General features: G+C 45.7%; 1 protein-coding gene across 1 annotated transcript in view; it reads right to left on the minus strand.

Annotated features, from left to right (window-relative positions):
- The window catches only part of PDLIM4 (PDZ and LIM domain 4), a 43,839-nt gene extending 34,219 nt beyond the window's left edge, over window positions 1–9,620 (minus strand). The window contains exon 1 of the mRNA XM_031055304.1: window positions 9,576–9,620. The gene's annotated coding sequence lies outside the window, so the exon portion shown is untranslated. The remainder of the gene's footprint in view (window positions 1–9,575) is intronic.
- Window positions 9,621–10,033: the final 413 nt, after the last annotated feature.

Genomic DNA, 10,033 nt, shown 5'->3' on the forward strand with positions numbered 1-10,033 from the left:
TGGGGAGGTCACTGGCACTGGTGCTTTCCCAGCTCCTTTTATGCCCAAAGAAGCTCTGGTGTGTTCTCAGCCGCGCACGCACAGCACGGCCACTGCTCTGAGAATGCAGAGTGCACGCCTGCCAGCTTCACTGCTCTCCCAAAATTAAATAAAGAACAACCCTCTGAGTTTAACCCCTCCACATAAACAAGCAGCTGCTTCCTCGCTTCTCTCTCTCAAAACACGAAGATGCTTCAGAAAGCTTATAAACAGAAAAGACTAAAAGAAACAAACCACCTGCCCAGCAATGCTATGGTAGAGCAGAGCACAAGGGGGTGTCTGCAGAGCACTTGCCCCAGGTAAGCAGCTCCAGGCTCTCCAGGTCCCAGAGAACAGCCCCTCCTCACACAGCATGACTGTGGAGGGTGGGTTCTGCAGGGATTTGTTACCCTAGGGAGCCAGAATGTACTTTTCCCCCCTTTTCTAATAAAAGTATTATTCTTCTTCTTAATCCCCTCGGGATATGCCTCATTTGTGACATCTTTCCACATCCTCCACATAGCATTGTGCTTCAAAAAATACCAGAGGTCCAATATTGGTGCCTGTCTCAACCTCCTCTATTGTTCCAGTAAGAAAAATCTATTGTTCCAGTAAGAAAAAGATAAATTTAAAGAAAGAGCTCCCAGTGGACAGCCCTTCTTTCCCTGCCCTCTGCCTCTTCAGCCACCACAGAAGGTTCAGTGACAGCCCTGCAAGCATCACCTCCACACCATGCCTTTTGCCAAATCATCCACCAGGGAACTCTCTAATTTTAAAAAACTGGTTGTGTTTATCAAGTTTTTTCAACCATATTCCCCACTGCTTTTTCCAGGACTATTATCCACCTGTCCACTCTCCTCTAAGGCAATTACCCTCCAGCAGCCCCCTTCCCCAGCCAAGCGCATACTCTGATGCTATGAAACAGATTGGGATAGTCCCAAAGCCAGCAGCAGCTCTCTTATCTGGCCACTGGAGCATCACCAGGATTTACTGAGTGCTGGCATCTGACAATGACAGGACATTAAAATAAAGTACACTGGGGCAACTGCCTTGTGCTTAACCTAAATTGGTTGGTGTTGGAGCCATGCAGTCTAATTTAGTAAGCAAGATTATTTGCACCAAGGGAAGTTTGCTCTTGAAAGACAGTGTTCTACCATCTGCCCTGGAGCTTGGCCACAGAAGGGAGCCAGGGCTGGGAGAGCATTCAAACCAGGGTGAAATCCCCATGCCTGCACCCCTGCCCTCACAGGGATGGGAGCCCTGCCCACTGCAAGGATGGCTCTACTCAGAAACAGCTTTGCTCAAGCCAACTTCAGAACTGGGCAAACACCACAAGCTGAAACAATCAATAATTTAGTAAAAGGTTAATTTGTAATATTAACTTAATCCCTTTTTATTTCTACTCTTTTCCCCAGAAACCTGCATCTAAGGTCACCTGTGTCAGGACTGAAGGATGAGGAATGCAGCTCCTCACTGCCTGCAAGACCTCAGCACAGCCATGGGAAAGATTAGGTTAGTCTTTATTCTCACAGAATTTTTTTATCCAAATCAACAAAAGGTGCCTATTCAGGACATTCCCACCTACATAATGAAGGCAGCTTCATCTCTGCCATATCTTCACTTTTTATTAAAAGTGTACTCTAATGCATCCCATCAGTGAACAAAGCCAGGATTTAATGGGTTAAAAGGTGCAATCCCAAACAAGCCTACACAGACCACACCACTCTTCTCTTAAATCCGTGGTAGTTTGTTGTAGGCAAGGCTGGGGGAATTTTCTGTTCTGCATCTGTGATCAAAAGGACCCAATTAAAGTCTTTGAGAGACTTTCAAGACAGTGTGACAAAATTCGCAGCTTTTAAACAAAGCCTGTCTGTTCCATGCTGTGGGGTAGGGAATGATCTTACATAGCTGTATCTTTTAAAACAAGATGAACCAAGAGTCAAATAATTAGCTAATGAAAATAAATTCCCTAAACCCTTTAAACATTCTTTCCAGGGATTCTCTTCAGCTTTTCAAAGCATCCTGCCTTGAATTCCTTGCCAATTCATTTGCATTTTTCTAGTTGCTTATATAAAGTCTGATGTATCGAGACATTATTTAGATAAGCTCACAGCCCAGTACATGAACAATACAGTTCATGGAATCTGAATTCATTTAACTACTGAAGAAAACAAGCTTAAAACAATACAAGGGAAAGAATCAGAGTACAAGTATTATAAAAGGCAAGAAAGTCAAAAATCCTTTTGAATCCAAGTACTAATGGATCCAAATCCAAATATAGAAACAGTTTCATAGAGCAGATCCTAACCCAGCCCAAAGTATGAGGGCTCTGTACAAAGAAGAGGCTGAGAATCAGTGAAACTGGACATGTGCTTTAGAGCAACCAGCCACTAACCCATGTGCAAACATCAGAACATGGACTGAGAAAAACAAGGAAGGGATCCACAAGGATCACCTGGTGTATCCTGTCACCAGCTCTCTTGCTCATCCCAAGGTCACACAGCACAGCTCTGGGAGCACTCCCCAGGTCACAGCCACCAGGAGCCCCTTACTCCCTCCCCCACAGACAAGTTAAAGATTCTGCACAGAACAGCCCCACTCAGCAATACAGCTGCCACTACACTTAAATCTGCTCTGTGTTTACTTTGCCTTGTTAGGGAGCAAGGCCAGGGAGGGAGAGCTGCCCTGGGGACACCAGTGAGCCCCTGGTGTGGGTGTGCTTGGAGCACCACCACAGTCCCTCAGGTACCCCACCTCTGCACAGACCAGCCTGAGCAGCATCACAGAAAGTGTTTATGGCCAGAATTGCTTCATCTCCTTCACGGGTTTAGGAGCCAGCTCTCCAGTGAGGTTTTCCCCCTCAGACACCCCTCAACAAGCAGCAGGGCTTCTCAAGCCCTTCTCAGGAGCAAGCCTTAAGCACTGTGCAGAAGACATAGAGGAACTGCTTAGAGTTTGCCTTCCAAACCATCTGCCTCTTGGCCAGGAAGGCAGGCTGACACTTTCCTTCCCATCAAAAGGAAAGTGTACACAGAGTGATCTCCAAAGAGAAAAAAAATCTTCAGCGTAAAAAGTTTAATCCAGTTGGTGAGCATACCTGAAGTTTCATTCTTGCAGCACACTCAAGTGTTAATCACAGAGTGCAGAGATTTGTGCCTTTGCTAAACAGCTGCTTTAATGGTAAATGTCAAGTATTTTGCAGGGTTTGGTCTTTTGGACCAGAACCTTTACACATGCTAAAGATTTCTGAAGTGTTTTGTTGCTTATGGTAAACAACAGCATTCAGAGCAGGGTCAGCATCCTGCAAACCTCCTCTCTGACAATCTCCTCTGCTCTTATCGACCAGTCCTGGAGTCAACTGCTCAAAACAGCTTCTCTTTGAGCTGTGCACTGCCCATATCTAATAATTAAGAATAACAAAATAATCTTCTTTATTCTGGTATATTTTGTTTTCTGAAGCTTGGGCTGTAAAATGTCATTGCCACATAATCCACTATCAGTCCACACAATATGTAAAACTACTTAAGGCTTAATGGGTGTGAATGCAAGTTTCTCTGGTTGTCAAGAAGGATTGAGTGTGGCTGTGAGGCATCTTGATGGTGTTTGGAAAACTCATTGGCTGAAATCCTGTTGAACAGCACTTTTTATTTTTTTTAAATACAGCTGTGTTCTCTGTGGAGAGAAAGCAAGTTTTGTTTTGGGCTTCTCCTGGCTGTAAAAGTTCCTCAAAAGCCACACTATGGCTTGAAATCTTTGCTGTTGCTCAAGTAACATAGTGAAATCTGTGTTTGCTTGAAGTTTTTGTGTAAATTCTGAAGTAGAAACCAAACACAGCCTTATCTACCAGGGCCTGGGGCAAGTGGGGTGTTAGGGGCTGTGTACAAACCCACTACATGAACAAGCTCAGTGAGATACGGGGTTTGCTCTGGCACACATCTGGCACTGATAACAAATCAAGCAGAGTATTTTTCTGTGAACTTGTTTGTTTTAACCTTTTCTATCAACACTGCTAGATCTTGAGAGAGCTACTGTTTTCTTTCACACTTGAGAACCTGTGGTTACAGATGACTTAAAAAATAAAAATGTTTTTACTAAGTGTTTGGGGATCTGAGAACCACAAGTCAAGGCATTTTGAGAGCTCAGAAATTGGAAAACAAATTCAGTTAGAAATACTATATTGTTCCTTCTAGGATTTCCTGTGACATGTATTTCATCCTCAAGCTATCAAAAGTGAAATTAAATCACACTGGTCTGCATTAATTCCACACAATTCATAATGATGTATTTGTATAAAAATTAAAGGACTTACCCAATTTCAGGAGGACCAGGATTATAACCATCTGTGGTGTTACATAGCAAAAAAAGTTTAGGGAAAAAAGAATAATTGCACATAATTCCCCCTGTATACTTGTTGCACCAACAGGGTTGTTCTAGTAAGCCTGTTATCTAACTATTCCCTTTAACCCACTTTATCAAGTGGGATTTAAGTGCACACTTCTACAAAATAATTTTGAATACCTGTCCCAACAGGCAATCTTTCCATCTTAAGGGGAAGCTGACATCACCATCATTTGAAACAATAAGAAGGGAGAAGGAAGAAAAACCCCAAACCCACAAATCCCAAATACCCAGGGACACTGACACTATGCTGCTTTGTCCAGCCTGGCAGAGGCCTGGTGTTTTCACGGGTGTGCTGGGTTTATTTTGTTAACTTGCCCCAAGGTCAGAGCATGCCTACATGGATCTACATGAATCATTCTTTCCACCTGCTTTCCCACTCGGGATTATCAGGGTGCTTAATTATGGTAATTAGTATTAGGTTTTCATTCCAGTATGTTCCACCACTACTGTCTCCTGAACCAGCACAAGCATTTATTCTTCTTTTTCAGTTATTAAACAAAGCCTCAGCGACAGAAACACCTCAGCAGCAAATATATTAGCAACATATTTCTGTTAGTTCTTATCTGTAGCTCAGATTAAATGTTCTGTACCAGCACAGCTTCACACTTAAACACCCAAACCTCTCGGCCCTGAGTTTATAGGAATGATGAGAAAAACAAAAACTGACTAGCTAAAGTATTTCCTTCCACTTGAAATAATCATCCCACTTGAAATACTGTAACAACTTTACTATGCAACAAAGTGAGCGACTGCTTTCATCACTCAGCTCTACGCAGGCAGCAAACCCACCAAAAGTCAGCAGAAATCAGGTGGGGCTGTAGTTTTGGGATTCAGCAACACAGAGAGGCTTCTTCAGTCCATTTGGGAGCTCTGAACAGAGTGCATAACTTCCAGCTAATAAACTATCAAATACATAAGAAGTATACAAAACAAAAAACCCACCTTAAGGAAATTGAAATCCTCCTAACTTGTCTCAAACAGAGACAAAGCTCCTATTCCTTTGCTGCTTTCTCTGATCCTTGCCTTCTACACCAACACATATGGAGTTCCTGGGGTAACCAAACCAGTTACTGCCAGCCCTAGCTCTGGGGAGCCCCTTCTGCTCAGCCATCCCACCCACACAAGAACAAACCTCCCAGGTATTACACCACTGAGCCCTCTCTGCATTCACACAGGATCACAGCACAGACTTGGGCATTTGCTGGCTGCCTTGACAGAGTCAACAAAACCACTTTTACTGGAATTCCTTCCTCAGCAGAATTCTTTCTCGAGTATCCTAACCTTTAACAGGACACGTCTCTGCTCAAATGTGAAAGCTGCTTAAGTTTAAAAGTCAACCTTAACTCAAACAATACCTGGATAATGGATTGCAGACCAATTATTTCTCATCCTTCTTGTGTTACAGTTGCAAGTCAAAGCTGAAACTTGCATTTTTGCTGCTCCTCTAGAGATCAGTGGGTAAACTAATGTTGAAGCCAGCAGATAAAGGAAAAATTGTATTAAAATCTCATTAAAAATACTGGAATTGGTCCATTTGTCAATTATCTGTTTAGCTAAGTAATTTATCTATGATTTCAAAAACAGCAAGTGCATGGATTAACACTGGCAGAACTGGGCAGATGATGACATCAGCTGCTCCAGGAGCAGGACAAGCAAGTTCAAATGATTAAATGCATTCAGCTCCTCCAGTTACGCTAATGACTGATTATCTTTTAATCCCAGGCAAGGGGGTAGATCAACTGTGATCCCACACAGAACCACAGCACTCACTGATGTGGTTACAAGCACAACACTGGGAACAGCCAAGTGAGTTATTCCATTCCTGTTCCTGAGCCATGGCTGCTGGTCAAAAGGAATGTTGTCACTGGAGTTAGAGCCACAGGGAACCCCCTTTCCCACAGAGGGCAAACACAGCACCCGGTATTAGCCTGCTCGACCGAGGAAAAGCAGCTACCAGAAATTTAATTAAACAACTTTCTGTCAAGTCATTAAGGTCAACTCAAAGCATATATTTTGGATCATTTCCTACCCCCATAAATATCATTAGGAGGAGTAACAATTAATGATGTGATGTCCTACACCTACTGTTAGCTCACTGTAACAGTGGCTATAAAACAAACTGAGCCCTGTGCTGACAACACACCAGTCTCACCCTCAGGGCTGCATGCCCCCAAACCAGCCCAGCAAACTCCAGCCCTGCTATAATATGGGTCCTCCTGAATATAAAAGAAGAAACAGGATAAAAGGGTGGCTATAGCACACCTAACTTTTCATGTGACTGTATGAGAGAGATGCCCTAAGCATGCCCTTCTGGATTTGCATTTATCTTTAATACCAAGGAACTCAACATCCCACCTGGAGCCCTGGCCTCTCCAGGGCAGAGCTCAGCATCAGCTGCTCAGCAGAGCAATCAGATCCTTACCCCTTGTCACTTAAGACTTATCAAATCACAGAGAGAAGTGATCTGCTTTCAAGAAAAAAAGACCATTGCTTAATGTCATAAGCCTATTAGAGACAGCTGCAAGGGACAGACTGAATACCATCAGCACCTGCACAGACACAACCACCCCACAGCGGCTAAAGGCCAAAGTAAACCCTTATGAGCAAGGCAAGTTCCATCCCAAAGCAGGACAGGGTCATTGTCATGTTCCATGCTAGCAAATCCATATATTCTCATTTATCTCTTGACAATATTATCACAAGACACTTTGTGGACCACCTTCAGCTTTGTCCCTTGCCCAACACCACTGTGCCTCTTTCTCAGCTCACCCTGGCAGCTCCTTTCATTATTTCCAGCCTCCAGCACCCAGAACTGAATGTGGGTGGCCTTGGATGCCTCAAATCCCAAACTGCAACCTGATTTCCCAACATGACCAGTCCAAGTGGGATGCTTGCAGAGCTGTACAGCCCAAACGCCTTGTGACAAGTTGATCCCCAGCTCCCTTTGGCCAAGCAGTGGGACACAGCAGTCCCACACCCCTCAGGCAGCCCAGCACACCCAGCACATGTTGGCATCCTGGGCCCACAGCTGGATGTGGGAATCTGAGAGTGTGGTCCTGCCTCCCAGCAGGATTTCTGCCTTTCCAAAGATGTTTGTAATTTAATGGCATTTTAGTATAAAACAAATAAAACTGAAATTAAAGAAGAAAGGCACTTTGAAGGGAAGCAGAAGTCAGCCAAAAGCCTCCACAATTAGCAAGAGTCTCCTGCTGTGAGCCAGGCTGGGCAAAGGGGATGGAGGCTTCTCATTCCTGCAGACGGGAAGCCCCCAGCCCCCTTTGCCAAGATCTAAAGCCAGAAAGAACAGATTTCCTGGACAATTACAGAATAAAAGGGAATATGGCAGCACAACAGCCATGATCAGTGCTCTGCACAGTAGCAGGGTTGCACAGAGCCACCACCAAGCAAAGCCCAGGCTCTCCGAGGAGCCCTCCAGCAGCCCCTTCCTGCATCCCCATCACCAGGAGCTGTAGCAGAAGACAATTCTTCCCCAGCTTTAACATTTTCAGGTATTTGCAAAGCAAGTGAACTCTTTTCTTGTGTTTAGAGACTGGAGCCCAAGCAGAGCACCCTACATCTCTATTTACATCCTAGTGATTTGTTTCCCACCCTCCAGGAGCAGCTGTTAGAGTACAGCACATCAGAGCATCAGCCCACTCCTCAGGGGGAACTGAATTTAAAAAGCATCCAATTTAAAAGGCTGCCAAATGGAATAACACCCTGCATCTGCTTCTTGCATTACAACTCCTGGTGATCCACAGCAAGACTGGCCTGAGGAGAATCATCCTCCTCACACCTCCCAGGTTTGCTGAATCAAACAAGAAATTTGGCAAGCCACCTATCTAGGCAGAAGCAGACTTCGGTTTTTCTTGTTTAATATTAAACCAGTTGGGTTTTTTTCTAAAGTAACAAGAAAACTGGCTCCCTCCACTGAGTTCAGATGTTCACTTCCACAACAAGAACATTTCTACAATTGCTGGGAAGTGATTTTTGATACATCCCATGTTACCAGGGGAGAAATAGAACTCTCCATGTCCAGGAGGTTCAGGCTGAACCCCAAAAGCCGAGTGCCCCTCTCACAGCACATTCCCCTGGCTGTATGGAACACAGCTCCCCCGTGCTGCACAGCCAGCCCCACCTGCACCACCCCACCTTCCCTGTCCTCCATCCAGCTCCTCCTGCTTCTCCTCCAAAACAGCCCTCACTGGAGCACTGGGAAAGGGACAGGCCAAAGTAGAAACAGAAACAAAGCCATGCAATAGATATGTCTGAACTCAAAGACAAACTAAACCTCTTTAAAACACGCTCTCTTCCATAATTATTTCTCTGAAACTCAGGATACGTGTTTTCTCTTTTCTGTCACAGCTTTGGCAGATGAATGAAAAGACGGCAAACGGCTTGCGCGCATTACAACGGTATTTCTAGGCTACAGCTCCTTTCAAATGCACTCAGTGTTTGTTCCAGAAATCCAGCAGCAGCAGCTGCCCAGGGGAGCTGGGCAGTGCTGCAGAGCCCGACATGCCGGGCAGGCAGAGCAGGGCATGGACACATCAGTGCCCCAAGGAGCGTGCCCAGCTCACACCCAGCACCTCATCCATCACAGCACCGCGCCGCCGGCCTTCCTGCACGGGGGTTGCTTTGTTTGCACATGTATCTACACACAAAGCCTATTTCAATCTATCTGGGGCGTCTTAGCAAAGAATTTTCCAGAATACATATTTGTAAGGTCAAACGCAAGTGTGAGTACACTTACACAGTAATTATTACCAGCCCACATAGACCCCAGAACACTGCAGCCTGCATGGAGAAACTTCTTGTTGACTTAACTCATGCCTTCTTTAAAAACCCCAACAGCCTGTGAACTCAGTCCAGGGCACGAATCCAAACCCTGCGAACAGTAAAAACTTTGAAAGCAGATCCTTATGAATTAACATCCAAAAAACTAAAGCACGGAGAACGCTGTAACACTGGGGAAAGCAGCTGAAACAGCGCAAAGCTCAGAGTGGAGCACTTATCTGAGTGCATACAGAATAATTTGGAGCTGCAGAGAGCCCAAGCGCTGCCGCCCGCCCGGCCCCGGCAGAGCCCGCCCGGCTCCGGGTACCACCCGCCCGGCCCCATCACCTGCGGCCGCCCCGCTCCCCCTGCGAGCTCACCCTGGAGATGGTCAGCGGGGCGCTGAAGTCTTTACCGCCCACCAGACGAAATGCTGCAACTCCGAGCGCCGGCACCGAGCGATCCCAGCGCCGGCACGGAGCGATCCCGCCTCCTGCACCCACCGATCCCGCCTCCCGGCACACCCCGCCCTCAAGGCGTGCCGGGGGGGAGGGATAGACCCGACCCGGCTGGCCTTAGGGGAGCTTCGGCACAGATTTCCCCCTGGATCCTTTTATAGGTGGGGTTCAGAGCGATTACTCGCAGTGGTAAAGTTGCAGTACTTTGCTGGTAGTAAAGCATACTACCAGTATGCAAAAGTAAAGTTTGGTGTGGTTTGGGTCAAAGTCCCCCTCACTGCAGTTTCATCTTCTGCAGTGCAAGGAAAATGATGCAATAGGTCAGTAAACGTTTGGTTGTGACTGTTTTATTCATTACAATAAGTCTCCCGAATGAGAAA

Source organism: Geospiza fortis, unplaced genomic scaffold (genome assembly GCF_000277835.1).
Source record: "Geospiza fortis unplaced genomic scaffold, GeoFor_1.0 scaffold55, whole genome shotgun sequence".
NCBI classification, from domain to species: domain Eukaryota; kingdom Metazoa; phylum Chordata; class Aves; order Passeriformes; family Thraupidae; genus Geospiza; species Geospiza fortis.